Here is a 20,034-nt window from a genome sequence, read left to right as displayed (position 1 = left end):
GGGCAGAAAGTGTTGTTTTTGCATTTTGAAGAAAAGGTATTGTTTAATTATTTTTTTAAAAATACTAAATATTTTTCAAATGGAGAAAGAACCTTCAGGTTTTACCTTAAAAGATCTGTTGCACGGTAAAAAGTTCAATAAGTGACTTGATATTAATTTTTAATACATTGTATTATATTTTTAAATTTTAAAAACGTTCTACTGAAAAATCAAGTTTTTATTTTATTTATGACGTTCTTGAAAGGAGTGAGAGATATGTAGACTGGTAGTACATATACATGATTCATATGTTTTCCTTTTCAGGCAAGTCAGAAATTATATTTACTAACAATATTTTGAGTGTGTTTATCTTCCTTCTTATAGATCCTCGGATCTGTCTGCTTCGTTATCCGTCTCTTGTGACATAGACTAGCAGCTGTCACGCCATCGCTTCGAAGGTCTTCCAGGTGGTCTTCCATATGGGTTCTCTTAAAGAGCAACTCCGGCCAGTCTATTTTCTTGCATCCTATTGACATGGCCATTTCAGAATCATCTTCGCTGTCTTCCCCATCTGACTATATCCTCCGTACTACGCATTTTTCCTGTTCCTTATTTGGTCTCTAAACGTGTTTCCGGTTATGGGCCTCAACATAGGCCGATGGTTAAAATTCTTTAACGATGAAATGCAGAAATAAAAGAGACAAAATGACCGGAAATACGTATCATAGGACACGATGCACAATTCACAGCGGAAGTGGATGCTGGTTCTAGACAAGAATCGCTAGAATGAAAAGAAAACCAGAAGATAAAAATGCGGAGAAAGTGTTCCTGTATGTGAGACTATAAAATTAACTGCAAACTAGTATGTATAAATAAGTGACATGCTGATAAATGTTAGCAAATAAAAAGTCATGGTTTTCGAAAGAGATTAATGTATATTTGGTTGTAAAATAGTAGAAAACAGTGAAATTTTGGAACAGGTAGATGATTTCGTATATTTAGGAAGTATGTTTTCCAGGGTTGGAAAAATTGATGAAGATATAGAAAGGAGAGTGAATTTCGCAATGAAATCAGTTGTCAAAAATAAAACCCTAACAGAGGAAGCTAAATTAGCAGTGCATAAAAATTATTCTAGTACTTACCCTAAGGTATTGGACTCAAGCACGGATTTGGCAAAAGAAGGATGGTTGACTGAATGCAGTCGAAATACGATCTCTCAGTGCGGCAAAACCTTGTATGGTAGATGTTCCAAATCGGGAACGAATGCAAGGTTGATATAAGCATTATCCATAAAATTAAGACGTTTCGAAAAAGACTTGGCACGACCAGATAAATCTTGTGGTGTCTAAAGTCTACAAATCAGAGGGCATGTATAATTTGATCTATGGACGTGAAGGAAGCTAGGAGTGTATGTCAGAATTGGTGTGGCGTTTCATTGCAGAAGTAGACAGAGAGAATGATGATGTGATAGTAGTAGTAGTAGGTTTGAAGGGTATCGCCGTGACATCGTGGTTGAACATCATAATAGGCAATTAGGAAATATCCTTCTTCGAAAGGACAGTGGCGACTCAACGGTAATTACCGAGTCACGTATCCTTCCATACCTACTTTATTTACAGTTCGTGCGACGTGACAATAGTTGGTAATTTTATTGCTCAAACCAGCGGTTCTCGAAGCCCTAGAGAAGCCTTGCGAGGCTCAGCCACGACATACTATTATTTTTGACATCTCAACATAGATGAAGTATAGTTTTTTTTTAACTTTTATTTTTTATTAGTAACAGGGTTTTTTCGTTGCTGACGTTATTAGACTAGTGGCAGGCAAGACAAAAATGATTAGTCTGGGCATTTATAGGGTTTACGACCATCATAGGCTTGGTTAAGTGATCACTTTACACACATGTAACATTCACCAATTTTACCCATGATTGACAACCACATTACTCAAATTCTTGGAAGTTCTATATATGAACCAATTTAGAAACTTTGTTATTGAATCACTAGAACTTCACTAAAGACATCTATTGGTGACACTGTGACAAACATTTTTTTAAAATAATAAGTATACAGTAATGCATGGGCGAGCAAAATAAAGGCGTATGACCAAATTTAAGGTCACTATCCCAAAGTTATGCAGAGATAACGATATACCAGTGGCGTTAAACTGCGGATCGCGTGCCGCATGCGACTCTTTGGCCCCTTGAGTGCGACTCATCATCATAAGAACAGCAGACGTTAGTTTTTTCTTCTTTTCGGTTCTACATATTCTTCTTTTTTCTTCTTATAGATCGTCGGATCTGTCTGTTATGCTATCTGTCTCTTGTGACGTGGACTGGCAGCTGTCACGCCATCACTTCGGAGGTCTTCCAGGAGGTCTTCTTCCGTATGGGCTGTCCTGAAGAGCAATTCCGGCCAGTTTATTTTCTTGCATTATATTAACCTTTCCCTTTCGATGCTAAAATAAAACACGCGTCCCGTTTTTGGGTAGTCACTACACAATAAAAAATTAGAGATTTCAACTGTCAAAATACTGACATTCATAGCTTATCCCCTTAATTAATTATAAATGAAGTCGAAAATCATAAAAATATAGATTTATTTGTTAGAAACATTGAAAAACCATCTGGCAACGCTCACGGAACAAGCATAGGTTCACTCTTGTCGAAAGCTCAAGAGCTACTGCCGCCAACCCGCTAGCTAGCCAGAGAACATTGAGCTTTGAGCTCCTTGCGCTTGCACAGTGCTAGTATGCAAGAGTGAGATGCGGATAAAGTTTTGCGGTTCCCGCACACTCTTCGCGCGCTGTTTATACGCGAATTTGTATCCGATATTCACAAAATACCTCCGATGTACCCGATAAATTCTGATTTTTATTAATATTATTTTTTAAATCAGTGCGTAAATATGTTATGGAGAAATACATTAAATCTTAGCCTTGTATTTATTATATTCATGGAGATATTATGGTTATTAGAAGCAATGTGTACAAGGTACACAACACCGGGAAGGGAGGGTTAATAACAAATTTGTCTCTCAAAAAAAAAACCTTATTGTATTTTGGATACTTGTTGACCACTGCCATATCGCTCACTCCTTTCAAGAACGTCGTGACAGATCTTTTTAGGTAAAACCTGAAGGTTTCTACTCCATTTGAAAAATAAAAATATATTTACAAAAATAATTAAACAATACCTTTTCTTCAAAATGCAAAAACAACATTTATTGCCCTGTAGAGGGTAAATATTAAGATAAAAATATGCCGCTTTTGCTAGGATATAGTAAATTTTCTAGGCATTCCGAAAACATGCACAACTGAAAATTGACGATTTTTGATTTATGACGTTCTTGAAAGGAGTGTGCGATATATATCAAGAATAGATCAATCACAAGACCGATGTATGTATATCGAACCTTAACGTAACAAACCGCCCAACGCGAGTCACATATTATTAATGTAAGTATGTATATGTGCAAATAAACACAATTATCCATCAATACAATCGAAAACTGTCACTAAGCCAAATTGACTTCCTCTCAAAATGGTTCCAGCTGAAATTAGTGGCTTTTAATGGCTGACATTGAAATCGTCACAATGAACCATATGCCAAATAATGGCGACCGAAAATGGACATGTCATAATCGAATTGATAACTCGCGTCGAGAAATAATAATGAATTCAAGTTCGATACTCCATATTTATATCATATAACAAGAGCTCAAAAACTGGTTTGTGTAATCAAGGCAATATAGGGGGTCTTAAAGTGATCCTTGTGGGACACCAAAAGTGATCAATCAAATTGGTTGCAAATATCAACCGATATGAATAACAATCTAAGTATTGTATTTCAGAATTAATATCAAGTACTTTTATAATCGTATTTTATATTTTTACTTATTTATTTTTTTACAAAAATGTTAATAAAATTAGTATATAACAACCACTCACCGAGATTTTTACGTCTACCGGTTTCGAGACGTACCCGTCTCTTCGTCAGGACAATCACTAACACAGCATGCAATAAAGGGTTAAAAAAGGGTTAATAAAGGGTTAAAACTAAATAATATGGAGATTTTTTATATAAAGAAAGCACTTAAAAATAATATTCCTCTAATTAACAACCAAATAAATTTTACATATAGTCCATTGTTTGATTCGACATCGGTTAAACACGATTCATCAATATCCAATTCGAACCCCGCCCACTCCTTTCATCCTACAAGTATATAAGTTGATTCGATTATAGGTCTAATTTTAATATACGTTTAACCTCGGCTCGTAACGCATGTCTGTATTGAAAACTATAGTGCATGTTGGTCTTCGGGTCGACCAAAAATCGCATGTGTTAGACATTTTGTGTAGTTTTGAGTGTGTAAATGGTGCTATGGTGGTGAAGGGTAGTATTGTTTGCATGCTGTGTTAGTAATTGTCCTGACGAAGAGACGGGTACGTCTCGAAACCGGTAGACGTAAAAATCTCGGTGAGTATATACTAATTTTATTAACATTTTTGTAAAAAAATAAATAAGTAAAAATGACTAACCACAAAGTAAATGCTTTAAATATTAATAATATTGAGAATAGTATTTTATATTGATTCGACATCAACTTTGTGGAATAACATGGTTTAAATTATATAAATAAAACACTTGGATAACAAATCTCATTTTGTACAAAAATACTTGTACAAAAAACATATTCTGGAGAGATTCCGACTTGTCTAAAAAGAAAAACATATGAATCCTGCGTACTGCTGATGAATACGAATGCACTAGAAACTATGGCTCTGAAAGAAGGAAACGCAGATAAACTCAAATGCACACATACAGGAGCAGAAAAATACCGAGGAAAACTTGGCATGATAAAGTATGCCAAATACTTGGGTGTAGTCAGGTCAGAAGCCGGAATAATCGGCGGGTATGTATGAAGAGATACAATAAAGTGGAAGAAGTAAGGATTGTTTGCAAAGACAGAGTAGTGTGGCGTCCTATGTAATCTCTGCCTACCCCTGCGAGGAAGCGGCATGATTGTTATTAAGTAAAAAAAAAAACATGATGAGGTTAGAGTTCTTCATCAGCCTCACCCTATGCCTTATAAGCCCATCCCAGTGTGGTATACCACATGTGCTTAATTTGGTATTTCTTTTGATATTTTTCTGAACCCCATTTCCGTCAGTTTTGGCAGTTCATAGTACAACTTACTTCCTTGGTTCAAAGGCCTTTGAAATTCACGCGAATCGCTTGTATCCATTCTCTCGGTAATGGCGTGTTTTTAAAAACGTTTTTTATAGCATTTTATTGAGAATTTATCTATTTACTTGGCTCATATTATTATTATTCATACGGGCTATGCAAAAACAGGTGTTATACCATATACATGTACCATCCATTGTTGCGGATCAATGACCTTATTGGATAACAAAAACACAAAGTGTGGACTATTTCATACAATTTAAACAGACAGTCCACAATATTTGAACATATTATAAGTGAACTTTTTTTAGCCTGGATTCGATAATACACGAGGACATAATAAAATGTATATGGAGCCGACAAACGTAACCAAGTTTGGAATAAGGTCCTTGCAATATATTGCCTATACTCAAAATGACCAGCTCCCTGACATATTTAATATAAAATAGAACCCAGTCAGGATCCAAAATGAATGAACTGAAAATACTTTATGAAAGATGTGGAAAGTGTTAGTAATTACTTATATTTATTAATTATTTATATATATATATTCATAAAGAGTGAATTACTAGTATTATCAATTGAAAACACTTACATGTTACTTATATGGAAGCAGACAACTTACCTGAAACGAAAAGAAAAAACAACGTTATTTGAAATCATTTCAGTAAGCAATAAATATTTGTTACAAAAATAAATAAAACCAAAGCAAATATTATTTTTTTTATACCAAACCCAATTTGGGACTATTACGTACACATTATAGAGACAATCTCACATTTGCATATGTACAAACCCTCATGCGTATATACACTGCAATATAAAGTAGGAAGTATTAATATCATAGTAAGATATAATGAAACATCGTGGCAAAGAAGAGTACATTGAAGATAAAAAGAGAGATAATAGAAGTTGATGAAAAACAGGCAAAGAAAGAAGGGGAAGCAAAGAAGGGTACATTGAAAAACAAAACAAGCTGTAATAGAAGTTCTTGGCAAGCAAAGACAGAAGGGAAGAGCAAATAAGGGTTCATTAAAAAAAACAAGAGATAATAGAAGTTCTTGAATATCAAGCAAGGACAGAAACGGAAAGCAAAGAATGGTACAATTAAAGACAAAACAGGCGATAATAGAAGTTCTTTAACAACAAGCAAGGGCAAAAGGAGGAAGTGTAAACAAACTAGTAGAATGAAAAGCCCATATCCAGAAGAGCCGTGGAGTTGGAAGGAATGTGAGTCGAAGAAACCGAAAGTGTAACCGGTTCTATACAGCAGCCTTACATAACTCCGAACAGTACCCCATGTGGCAGGTAGGATCTACTATCATCGTGGTCAGGAAAGTTTAAATTGTTAAACCCGAAATATGGAAAGGTACTTTGAGTTATATAAATTATAACAAATATATAAGACTGTCCCTTGTTAAATTATTATTTTTGAATCCATAGGATAATGCTTATCTTAGACTTGCATTCATTCAAAATAAGCTAATCAAATTACTGATAAAGGCTTACAACATGATATTGACTGGTGTAAGTGATCACTTTACAAACATTCGGTATTCTACTCGTGATTGAAACTACATGAAACTAATTATATATATATATATATATATATATATATATATATATATATATATATATACATACACATACACACAACATTTATATAACATATGTGTAAATATTTTGTGTATATGCAAAAATTTTACATTTATCATTATTTTACAAAGTTAATACCAGATCTACAATTCTCAGTTTGCATTTTCACTCACTAACGACTATTTTAACCCATTGATAAGAATATCTTTAGTTCTCGAAACTAGTCGTATTTATGTTAATATACTCAAAAAGTCGTTCCATGCAAATATTTTTTATTTAAATTATCACCTTATTTCACAAACGGGAAACTGTATTTTCAAATATTTTGAGTATGTCCAAATACCTTTTCGCATTAATCTATTAAAAAAATTACTTATTCAAGTGTTAAATTTGAAATGTCTATTTTACACTGAAACTTCGCTTATATAATATAATAGCAGTCAAAACTGTGAAAGGTCGTTATTAGGTTGAGTTACCCTATTCTCCGAATGCAAGTTCCCTACAAACTCCTACTGCGGTTTTCGTTGATGGAAAAAAACCCTCGATTCACGGATGACTAGTCACACGTTGATTAGTAGGCTAAGTGCCGTTAAGGCAACGCTGGAATACGTTGTCGTAGGATGATCAACTTACTATTCAGACGTTTGGTTATGCAATCTGTATGTATAATCTTATAGCGCTGCATTGTGCGTGATGCAAACTCAAAACACAGTAAAGGACATTTTTTTGTAGTACGTTTTTTTTGCATTTTTGGACTAAGTAGAATCAACTTAGTCCAAAGATGCAAAAAAATGTACTACAAAAAATGTTCCTTACTGTGCTTTAAGTTTGGACAACCGGTTATCTTCAAATATAAATAAAGAAAAAAATATATAAAATAAATTACGCCTAGTTTTCAGGCGTATAAGACGCTATTTACGTCGAATTTTTTAAATGAACTGAACTCCTAAAACGCCAACTACTTAATTTTGACAAAGCATAAAGTTTTAATACGATTTTACGCATTTTTTTACGATTTTTTTTGAGTTTGGACAGCCGTGCTGCCTCTGTTTATATTACCTTAACCCTCCCTTCCCGGTGTTGTGTACCTTGTACACATTGCTTCAAATAACCATAATATATCTTTAATTCTAATAAAAATACAAGGCTAAGATTTTGGGTATTCCTCCATAACATATTAACGCACTGATTTAAAAAATAATATTAATAATAATCAGAATCGATCGGGTATATCGGAGGTATTTTGTGAATATCGGAAACAAATTCACGTATAAACTTGTTAAAGTCTTGCTACCCTTAATCCCATGTCTCAAAATGAGAAATTTTCCGTCCGCCTCTGTAGTGTAATGGTCAGCACGCTCGGCTACCGTTCTGGAGGTCCCGGGTTCGATTCCCAAAGGGGTCAAATAAATATAAGTGATTTTTTCACTGTAATATTTATTCAATATTACCCTGGACTGGTACCTGAAGCGGAGGGCTGATCACCTTTCCTTCGTGTGTAAATGATCAAGATAACACTGTGTTCATATGAAGCAGTGCCCTATGCACCATTGGGGTGCGGATAAGGGTTTTATTATTATTAACCTTAATCCCATGTCTCAAAATGAGAAATGGAAATTACTCATCGGGAATATTATTAACATGACTTGTGTATGTCATATGATTTTAAAATTATATGAGATAAAATAAAGTTTATCAGAGATCCTACACAATTAGTAACCTGAATTCGATTAGCCTTGAAAGGTCTGTACCCATTGTACAAGGTGTGTCGTTTATGTAATTCTTCAATGTGTTTTTATACGTAGGAGGAAATATGTTAATCGTTTTAGAACTTACAGACACTGAGTCTCCATCCCATTAAAACAATTGTGTTTTTTAATTTTTTATTTCATCAAACGTATAATTACAATTTTAAATTTACAATAATGTGTCCGCATTGGGTTTTCCCGTACCGAGGGCACATTTTGCAATTATTTTTTTTAAAATTAAAATGTAACTTTGTTTTAAAATCACCATAAATATTTTATTATAACTAAATTATAATGTCTACCGGTTTCGAAGCTAACCGCTTTTTTATCAAGACTGATTAATACTAATAGTGTTAATAAGTCTTGATTAAGAGGCGGTTAGCTTCGAAACCGGTAGACATTATAATTAAGTTATAATAAAATATTTATAGTGATTTTAAAACAAAGTTATAATTCAAATATAAAATGGAAAATCACAAAGTTAGTGCTTCAAATATAAATTATATTTAATTTACCTGGATTTAAAATCGTAATCCAATCCCCATAAAACAGGGTTTTACATACAACATTTTTAATAATAATAATAATAAAACCCCTATCCGCACCCCAATGGTGCATAGGGCACTGCTTCATATAAACGCAGTGTTATCTCGATCGTTTTACACATGAAGGAAAGGTGATCAGCCCTCCGCTTCAGGTACCAGTCCAGGGTAATATTTAATAAATATTACAGTGAAAAGATCACTTATATTTAGTTGACCCCCCCTGGGAATCGAACCCGGGACCTCCAGAACGGTAGCCGAGCGTGCTGACCATTACACTACGGAGGCGGACACAACATTTTTAGTGTGTCCAAATACTTTTCACAAATCAGGATTATCTCTAATTATTTTTTTTATGTTAGATATTTGTGTTTTTATAATATTATTTACACAAATATTTCAGTTTCACACTATTTCTGTGAGCCTAAGCAGCTCATTATTAGAAATAGGTATCAAATTGTGGTAGAGTGGGTTCGAACCGAGAAACTCTGACTTAAGAGTCCGCGACACTAACCGCGGGACCAAAACCCGACACAGTTATACAATTATGAGTATTATTTTTACATAATTTTTTGACATCCCAACATAGAAGAGTATCTAGAAGATGTCGTGGGTATACTGGCAAAAAACGTTAACTCTAAAATCCCTGTTTGAATAATCCCTGTTATTTAAAGCTTTTAGCATGAATAAAATACCCGCTAATAAACTCAAAGCAGCATTTACTTTTAAAACCACACAAATATGACATTTCAAACTACTTAGTGTATTTTGCCAGTTTTGTCCGCCTCCGTAGTGTAATGGTCAGCACGCTCGGCTACCGTTCTGGAGGTCCCGGGTTCGATTCCCAGGGGGGTCAAATAAATATAAGTGATATTTTCACTCTAATATTTATTCAATATTACCCTGGACTGGTACCTGAAGCAGAGGGCTGATCACCTTTCCTTCATGTGTAAACGATCGAGATAACACTGCGTTTATATGAAGCAGTGCCCTATGCACCATTGGGGTGCGGATAAGGGTTTTATTATTATTATTATTATAGAACGTTGAAAATATTATAATTTGCATCATTATGTCAATTTGCATATTTTCAAGTTGACGCTTTTTGCGTACACCCACGATATATTCTTCTTCATCTAAATATCTTTCAGATCTGTGAACAAGTATTTGGAAATATTCAATATGTTATAAATAATTTAACTGGTCAAATTTTAAACTAAAAAAATGAAAATCATGCGTTTCGTGAGTACCTATGTGAATATAATCCAGGATTCGGACCTCACATACTAATGGACTGAGTGTCTGCTTTATAAAAGCTTCCCTCTTGTCACTTTAGATGGCTATTGTGAACTCACGCATGTTGTGTTACGAGTTTGATCAATATATCTAGAAATTTCAAAAATTTCAGTGGTGCGGTTGTCAATCATGCACGCATTGTAGAGTTGCAAGTTTGCAAAGTGATCACTTAACCAGCGTATGACATGTGATAAGCCTTGTAAATATTCCATACGACGTCCATATTCTTCTTCGTCTATTTTGAGATGTATTTTTTTTTCAAATAACTCCCACATGGAGACACCCATATTTGTGTACAAATATATGGACACACTCAAAAAGTTGTGAATGAAACTTATAAAGTAGGAATATGATAAGCTGTGTTGCATAAGCCGTAACTAGATTTCAGAGTCACTTGGACGTTAGGTAATTCCAAAACAGCTTTCATTGTATATCGTAGTCGTACAGATGAAAATGACCAACTACCAAAACGTAAAATGCTCAGGAGGGCCATTTAAGTCACTCTTGCTTGGCAAGAAAATAAACATCAACGCAGTTAGTCATTTTTACCAAGTCAATATGTTATTCTTCCAAGTTTAAAATCCTTTGGGATTTTTTCATGGCAATATTAAGCTAGTAAGATATCAACTAGTCAATGATCACGCTTTTGTAAAGCAATGCACTTGGTCACTTTCTCCCGTATGACTACGATATATTGATTACGAAAAAATATTAAAATGGATGTTTAATAGTGCATTGAATTCAGAAAAAAACACTTATCGTGATAGTCATCTGACAGTAGATAATATAATGCATCTCCCCTTGAAATCCCATCTCTACCTTGAACTAAAAAAAATAATTATGTATTTCTCTACGCGTTTGATTATGGTACATAAAAACAATGTTCAAACCAAGCTGTCGAGATGATCTTTGACCCTCTTATGCACATTTAAAAAAGCAAGAATAAAAAATCTTGACACTCTCCTTATCATTTCTTGAATGTTTGTAGCACATTTTATAAACTTTATAAAATTAAACAACTTTGTTTTAACCACTTTTTTATTGGTGCACTTTATCCAACCGGTTTCGACAAGAACCTTGTCATCATCAGGGTTTATGTACTAAATTCTAAAACATTGAAATACTCATGGGTAATTATTACCTTTCCCTTACCAAAACTTCTACGCACTCCGTACACCATATGAAAATATGATTTAAAAACTCATAAATGCTGTTTAAATTGTGTATTGCGTAGCGAATACGTATGGTGTATGGAGTGCGTGGAAGTTTTCGATAAGGGAATTATTGTAATAGTACCTAACCTAACCTAACCATTCTATGACATATCGCTCACTACTTTCAAGAACGTCATATGTCAAAAAACTTGATTTTTCAGACGAAAAACGTTTTTAACGTTTAAAAATATAATACAATGTATTAAAAATAAATATCAAGCCACTTATTGAACTTTTTACTGTGCAACAGATCTTTTTAGGTAAAACCTGAATGTTTTTCTCCGTTTAAAAAATATTTAGTAAATTTAAGAAAATAATTAAACAATACCTTTTCTTCAAAATGCAAAAACAACACTTTTTGCCCTGTAGCGGGTAAATATTAAGTTAAAAATATGCCGCTTTTGCTGTGATATACTACATTTTTTGGGCATTCCGAAAACATGAGCATCTGAAAGTTGACAATTTTTGACAAGGCCTACTAGAGACAGGCCTGGGCGCGCAAACGCCGAATTACGAAGTCAGTGCTATTGTCCGCGTGCGATATGCGAGTGGAATTTCGGATTATTTTTTAAAGTTTTAAACCTACAATTTTCGAAAATCTAGATGTTGAAATGATAACAGTTTAATACAAAAAAGGAAAGGTAAAAATAAAACGAATTAATATTACGTAAAAAGGCATTATTTATTTTTACTATACACACACACATACATATATATATATATATATATATATATATATATATATATATATATATATATATATATATATATATATATATATAAAATATAATATATCATACTCAAAAACACAAAAATAGTAATGGAACCTACAATAAATTATACAAGTAAATTATAATAATGACATCAAGAAAATGTTGCATTTACCAAGTAAAATTAAAATTTAAAATGGACAGAAATTACCACAAAGCTATAATCTCACCATAAAAGACATGCATCAGGAATATAATTATTTCTAATATGTATATATATATATATATATATATATATATATATATATATATATATATATATATATATATATATATATATATATATATATATATATATATATATATATATATATATATATATATATATATATATATATATATATATATATATATATATATATATATATATATATATATATATATATATATATATATATATATATATATATATATATATATATATATATATATATATATATATATATATATATATATATATATATATATATATATATATATATATATATATATATATATATATATATATATATATTTATATATATATATATACATATACACATTTAACATTAAAAACACGTAATATAACAGTAATTGAAAAAAATCTATTCAACACAAATATTTTAAGCATAAGATATCAAATGGAAAAATAATTGGACATGAAAAGAAGCTTATAATTATGTAAGTAAATTTCTTAATATTGGTGACCATATAAGTCGATTCAATTACAACATTTGCATTTAATCTTGTACTACTCAATTTAACAAAATACTTCAATTTTGTTAAATTGACGATTGAGAATATGTGATTTATGTTATGTGAAGGATTTAATTTAAAGACATGTTACATTAATATACTCCAACAGTTTACACATTAGGTTTGATAGTTGATGGTTATGGATGAGAAAAAACTAATAAAATTTTAGTACTTTTCTACTTGATCCCGAACAACTTTGTGCAGCAAGTTCATCATTTTTGATTTTTGCTAAGTTACTTAAAAGGATTTTACAGGTTCTATGGCAAATATTTTCTAATATTATTAGCAAAGTCTTATTACAAATACATTCATTTAAAAAATCACCTTGATTCAAGAAATAATAATTTAATTTAGAAACACTTATCTTATTTAAAATAGAGTTGATTCTGGCCTCTAATAAAAACATCAGGACAATAATCTAAAATTGTTTGCAAACTAAACCATACCAATGCTGTAGCAACAACGGGGCTCTCAGTTGGTAATATTCATTTTCGGTGAGGAATGCACAAATAATTAGTATGAAATAACATATGATACGTAGCCGAGGAGTGTACAAACATTGACGCTGCAAATATCAAAGTATTCCCGCTGTATCGACGGAGATTTTTTAGGGTAGCGGCATACTTAATTTGTTCTATAATGAACATAATTCTCTGATCACTATCTGGGAAGTGTGATTGCAACATAATTAGAACATCATTTAAATCAATGGCGGGGATGGTAATGTCATGGATAGAGGATTCAATAAAATTTATCACGTCACTTAAATCATCTACGTTTTTGATTATACTCACATTTCTTGGATGACGACTTTTACTTACTAACTTATTACCTAAATATAAATGTATTTTTAAATCACTCACTACTTTAATAGCGCCCAAAACACAAGGCGCATCATTTAAGTCAATTAAACACAAAACTCTTTGTAACGCTGTCTCCGTTAAAACCCATTCTGGTTTAATTTGATTGGTCTTAGTTAAATCGTCTAAACTGTTTATGGATTTTGCTTCATTCAGCTTCCTTAGGTCATCGAGGCTGTTTTGAAGAGCGATCTCCATCCGGGATGTCTCCACATCAGCGAGTCTTCTAGTTGATTGGGGTGCGGTGGATAGATATTTGGGAGCACTCGGAAATATTGTAGGAATTGCTCCCTCACGAAGCTTGGGAATTTTGCGAGGCACATCTATAGCTTCCTTGCGTACTGTGCATCTGTCGCTTCGTATAATCATAGATTCTTCGAAATGCTTGATGCAAACATATGGATTTTTTATTCCAGAAAAATCCGTAGGAATCCGACGAAGCCATTTTTTTCCGTAGAGCATCGTTTTTTGGAAGAGCAAATGTGGATACATTTTCTTTTTGAGAGCGGTAGTTGGATTTACATCCAAAAACGCTGCAACATCTCCCCGTTTTGTTTTGTAAACCACCTGTAATGAAACAAAGAAATTAAGCGTAGGAATTTAAGAATGCTAAGTTTGGTCATCCGAGGTTATCGTTTGGTTATCTTGGATAAACTCAACATGAATAGGGTATGTTTAATACAATAATTTAATATGATAACGAAAACGAACAGAAATTTGAGTCGACATCATCTCTCGTGAGTAAGCTCATGGATTCGTAAGCGAAATATAACCTCAAATGTGAAATAATGATTTTGTTGAAAATATTAAGTATTGTTATAAATAAAACACGTGTCAATATTCACGTTACATAAACACTTAAAAATGAAATACAAATAAGTATGCATTGTTATATAAGCTAAAAAGTAGCAACGATTTATTGAAACGTTTTGAAACGTCAAATGAGATTTAAACTCGTATAAACATCGAAATTGTGTTATAAATACGAAAATTACTTACCAATTCAATTTTCAAATACACTTCACTGTCTAATCACTCACTTTGAAGTTTATATGCTTTTAATTCAATATCAAAACAACACACAAATAAAGCAACAACGAACATCGACATAAACAATCGCGGCCATTTGTAAACACTGGACGCACCGACGCACTCCGCTTGGCTCGAACTGCAAATTTTAGAACACCGATTTGATCACGTGACATTTCAAAAACCCTTGTGCGCCCAGGCCTGTCTCTAGTCGGCCTTGATTTTTGATATATGACGTTGTTAAAAGGAGAGTGCGACATGGCATACGATCCGTAACCGATAGAAGTGCATTGTATCTATAATGCATATCAGTATAATACAATGCTTCAATTAAACTAACGACTTCCACCTTGGACTTTAGTACTGCTGCACCGTCTGTTTTTCGCTTGGCTGGTCGCTTACCAATGTCATAGGCTAGTATGTGCAATATAATGGTCTTCGTGCTAAAGACGCCGTAAATGCAAGCACACACAAGACTGCATCACGTTTTGCTAGTAATCTATTGAAAATTCTAAAAATATCGTGGTTTTTATTTATTTAACATTATTCAAAACCATTTATATTTAAGTCTATATAAATGTGTGTGTGTATATGTGTGCATGTACATATCGCTTACTCCTTTCAACAATGTCATATATCAAAAATCGTAAATTTTTAGTTATGCATGTTTTCGGAATGCCCAGAAAATGTACTATATCCCAGCAAAAGCGACATATTTTAAACTTAATATTTACCCGCTACAGGGTACAAGTGTTGTTTTTGCATTTTGAAGAAAATGTTTGTTTATTTTTTTTAATGTACTAAATATTTTTCAAATGAAAAAACATTTAGGTTTTACCTAAAAATATCTGTTTCACAGTAAAAAGTTCAATAAGTGGCTTGATATTTATTTTTAAAACATTATATTATATTTTTAAACATTAAAAACGATCTCCTGAAAACTCAAGTTTTTTGATAAATGACGTTGTTGAAAGGAGGGAGCGATATGTGTGCATGTACGTGTTATATGCAGGGCTTGTTAAAAGGTCGAGGAACTCACTTCATATCAAGCTTTTTACAAAAAAAAAAATAGAATATACACGAGTATATACATATATATAGGTATTTTATTTATATCTCATCCTCTCTGCCTACCTAGGCGGGGAAACGCTGTTATGGTAATGCTCGTTACACCGTACTAGTGTTACACCTTATTCTTGTCAAGATAAAACAATACAAATCGCTATCTGAGCTAGATAGAGAAATAACTCATACTGAATATTAAGTTGAGAAAGATTTTATAATTTGTTTGAATATTACCAATTGTGTGTGAACATTGGCTGTGTGGCAGAAACTGAAGCGTGGTGATATAACTGACACATTTTTTATTATATGGGAACTTATTTCAACAGCAGAAACTCGCTGTTTATAAGCGAGAACACCTTGCTTAATACGAATTATCTTGTACTACTAGAACATACGCAATCATGTAGAACAGATCAATTGAACAGTCGTTACATAAGTGTAGAACAGTGGGGTTTTCCATATAGAAAAACCGTAACATAAAGATCGGCAGCAAATTCAAAAAATGTAAAACTTGTGTGCGACCCATCATGACATATCGCTCACTCCTTTCAACGTCATACATAAAAAAAACTTGATTTTTCAGGAGATCGTTTAGTTTAAAATTATAATACAATGTATTAAATATAAATATCAAGCCACTTATTGTACTTTTTACTATGCAACAGATCTTTTTATGTAAAACCTGAATGTTTTTTCTCCAATTTGAAAATATTTAGTATATTTAAAAAAAATAATTACACAATGCCTTTTCTTCAAAATGCAAAAAAAACTTTTTGCCCTGTAGCGGGTAAATATTAAGTTAAATATATGCCGCTTTTGCTTGGATATAGTACAGTTTCTGGACATTCCGAAAACATGCACAACTGAAAATTAACGATTTTTGATAGATATATGACGTTGTTGAAAGGAATGAGCGATATGGGATCGAATGCAGAGCGGACACCGCAGTAACAAAAAATGCGCTAAGAGTGTCAGAAATAAATACTTTATGGAGCAAATCTGGCAAGAGTCTACGAGATAGAATAAGAAATACCAGGATAAGAGAAATATACAAGATGGAGGATGTTGTTAGGTGGGGAAGACAACGAAGGAGACAATGGTATGCGCATGTGAGGAGAATGGAACCATCCTGACAAGAAAGGAATCCCAAGGGATGACTTCCGGCCAGATCACCAAAGAGATGGATTGACAGCTGGGAATCGACATCGCAGGAGAGTCATCCCTCTTCAAAACAGGCCTCAAGGCCTACACCAAGAAGAATAATAGTGACCAGAATGGTGAACGTTATACGAGTTCAAAATGTAGTCACTTAATCCAGCTAAATGCCAGGTTATAACCGCCGGAATGCTCAGTCTACCATCTTACCTTCGTTTAAAAACAATATATGCTTGTTGCGACACCTTTTATATAACATATGGGCTTACGATCTGTTATAGGCTGGTTTCATTGATAACTTTATAAACACCGAGTGTTTTGCCTAGAATTTTTACTCATGAATTACATGAAATTATAGTAACTTTAAACATAAAGAGTAAATCCACTCACAAGTAGGCATAGGCTATGAAACTTATAAAGTTGAAGCCTGAGTAGCGACATGATAAACGGTGTTGCATAAGCCGTAGCTAGATTTTAGAGTCACTTGGACGTTAGGTAATTCAAAAAAAAAAACTTTATAAACGTGTGAATGTGGTGCAAAACGATGTATGATAGATGTTTCAATGGTCATAAAAGGAAAGAATGCAAGGTGGAGATAAGCATTAAGGCCTCAATCGCAATAATACAATTCAGTTGGCGTCCGGCAACGCAAAGAGCCGGACGTCAGGTCACGCCCATTTTTTTAGAATATATATTGTTTTTTTTTGGTTTCTTAGAATATATATTGTAAAAATATTTTATATATATTTTAAAAAATCGTTGTCTTTCAATAATTCTTTTCTTTTCAAAACCACATTTTTATTTCGAAGAAAAACTTATTTTGTCAATGCAAAAATGTTTTTTTAAGAAAATTAATCATTGTGTAAAATGTTAACTGGATTTACAGAAAAATAATTTGCGACTTAAGGAATACTTGGCCTTAAATATGTAATATTACATACCACAAAGTTAACAATGCTTTATATATACAAAATTAACTATATGGTTGTTTTATTATATTAACGTATTGCTTTCGTTGAGAAATTCTTTGATTTTTAAACACGCGAGGCCTTTGAAACAGCATTTACCTACACATATTATCTTATCTCCCAAGACATTGGAATATAATTATACTGCATAGACCTGCATGAGTACTCGTACAATATTTAAAAGCCATTAAGAACAGCTAGTGAGAGAGCATTCTTAGTGACAAATGCCTTAGTGACGCGATTAGTCGGAAAAATTAACTCATATTCGAATCGTCTTGGGGTAAAAAAGTATACAATAGGTTTACAAATTATGATCAATTTGTCCACCTGCGTGGTGTAATGGTTGGCGAGTTTAGCTACCGTGCTTTTTTGGTCCCGGGTTCGATTCCCAGGGGGGGGGGTTAAAAATATCAGTGATTTTACACTATAATATTTATTTATTACCCTGGACTGGTCACTGAAGCGCAGGAGTGAGGAGTTAGTATATATATATATATATATATATATATATATATATATATATATATATAAATATATTTATATAAATATATATAAATATATATAAATATATATATATATATATATATATATATATATATATATATATATATATATATATATATATATATATATATATATATATATATATATATATATATATATATATATATATATATATATATATATATATATATATATATATAAATATATATAAATATATATTTACATATATATACATATATTGTGGTCCCGTGGTTAGTGTCGTGGACTCTTAAGTCAGAGTTTCTCGGTTCAAACCCACTCTACCACAATTTGATACCCATATATACATATATACTATATCGTACGTCGATCATATTTGATATTTGTGAAGTAGACAGCTGCAGTATACAAACAGATTTAGGGTGGCGTAAAATTAATCAACCAATTTTTTTAAATAACTTTTACTTTTAAAAAAAAAATATTGAGTGATGATTACTTTTATTTGGACCTTTACATTTTTTTCTGTTAAGTGGAAAAGATGATATCCGTCAAGTGGCTGCCGCCAGTGTTGTGCCACACATTTGTGATCGTTTTATCAACCTGTTTGTATACTGCAGCTGTCTTGTTCACAAATGTTAAATCTGATTGACGTACGACTCCATTTGCAAAAATTATGACATCTTCCGATAGGGTGATTCATTTTGCGCCATTCTGTAGATGTCTACTTGAAATGAAATACCTATAGTTATTTTGAACTCAAACAACAATAATGATGATGATCGTACTTATTTTAGAGTATTAAAACACTTAACCTACATTTATAATTCACTAAGACAGGTTTGTTATATCGCTCACTCCTTTCAAGAACGTCATAAATCAAAAAACTTGATTTTTCAGGAGAACGTTTTTAAAGTTTTAAAATATTATACAATTTATTCAAAATAAATATGAAGCCACTTATTGAACTTTCTACTGTGCAGCATATCTTTTTAGGTAAAACCTGAAGGTTTTTTCTCTATTTGAAAAATATTTGGTATATTTCAAAAAATAATTAAACAAAACCTTTTCTTCAAAATGCAAAAACAACACTTTCTGCCCTGTAGCGGGTAAATATTAAGTTAATAATATGCCTCTTTTTCTGGGATATAGTACATTTTTTGGGCATTTCGAAAACATGCACAACTGAAAATTGATGATTTTTGATTTATGACGTTCTTGAAAGGAGTGAGCGATTTGTTATATCTACGACTCTCAAGCAATCATAATTTATCTTTTAATTACTTAATTTTTAAAGGCAATCGCCATGAGGCAAGAATCGTTTATCGTCTGTTAGAACCTAATGTATTTATTTCATGATACATGATATGTAATTGTAGGTAAGAGAACACACACCTTCATCATTAAAT

At 32.4% G+C, this 20,034-nt stretch overlaps 1 protein-coding gene and 1 long non-coding RNA gene across 3 annotated transcripts in view; both read right to left on the bottom strand.

Annotated features, from left to right (window-relative positions):
• The window catches only part of Rhp (GTP-Rho-binding protein rhophilin), a 164,967-nt gene that overhangs the window by 101,919 nt on the left and 43,014 nt on the right, over positions 1-20,034 (bottom strand). The gene's annotated exons all lie outside the window — the stretch shown is intronic.
• On the bottom strand, positions 13,284-15,049 carry LOC148303762 (uncharacterized). The gene is made up of 2 exons (XR_015838429.1): positions 14,928-15,049; positions 13,284-14,495 (listed from the first exon to the last, which is right to left on the bottom strand). It is a non-coding gene; the product is annotated as an uncharacterized LOC148303762 (long non-coding RNA).

Source organism: Brachycentrus maculatus, unplaced genomic scaffold, assembly GCF_059751285.1.
Source record: "Brachycentrus maculatus isolate JH-2025_06_01 unplaced genomic scaffold, ASM5975128v1 h1tg000349l, whole genome shotgun sequence".
Classification (NCBI taxonomy): Eukaryota; Metazoa; Arthropoda; class Insecta; order Trichoptera; family Brachycentridae; genus Brachycentrus; species Brachycentrus maculatus.
This window is presented reverse-complemented; position numbering and strand designations above follow the sequence as displayed.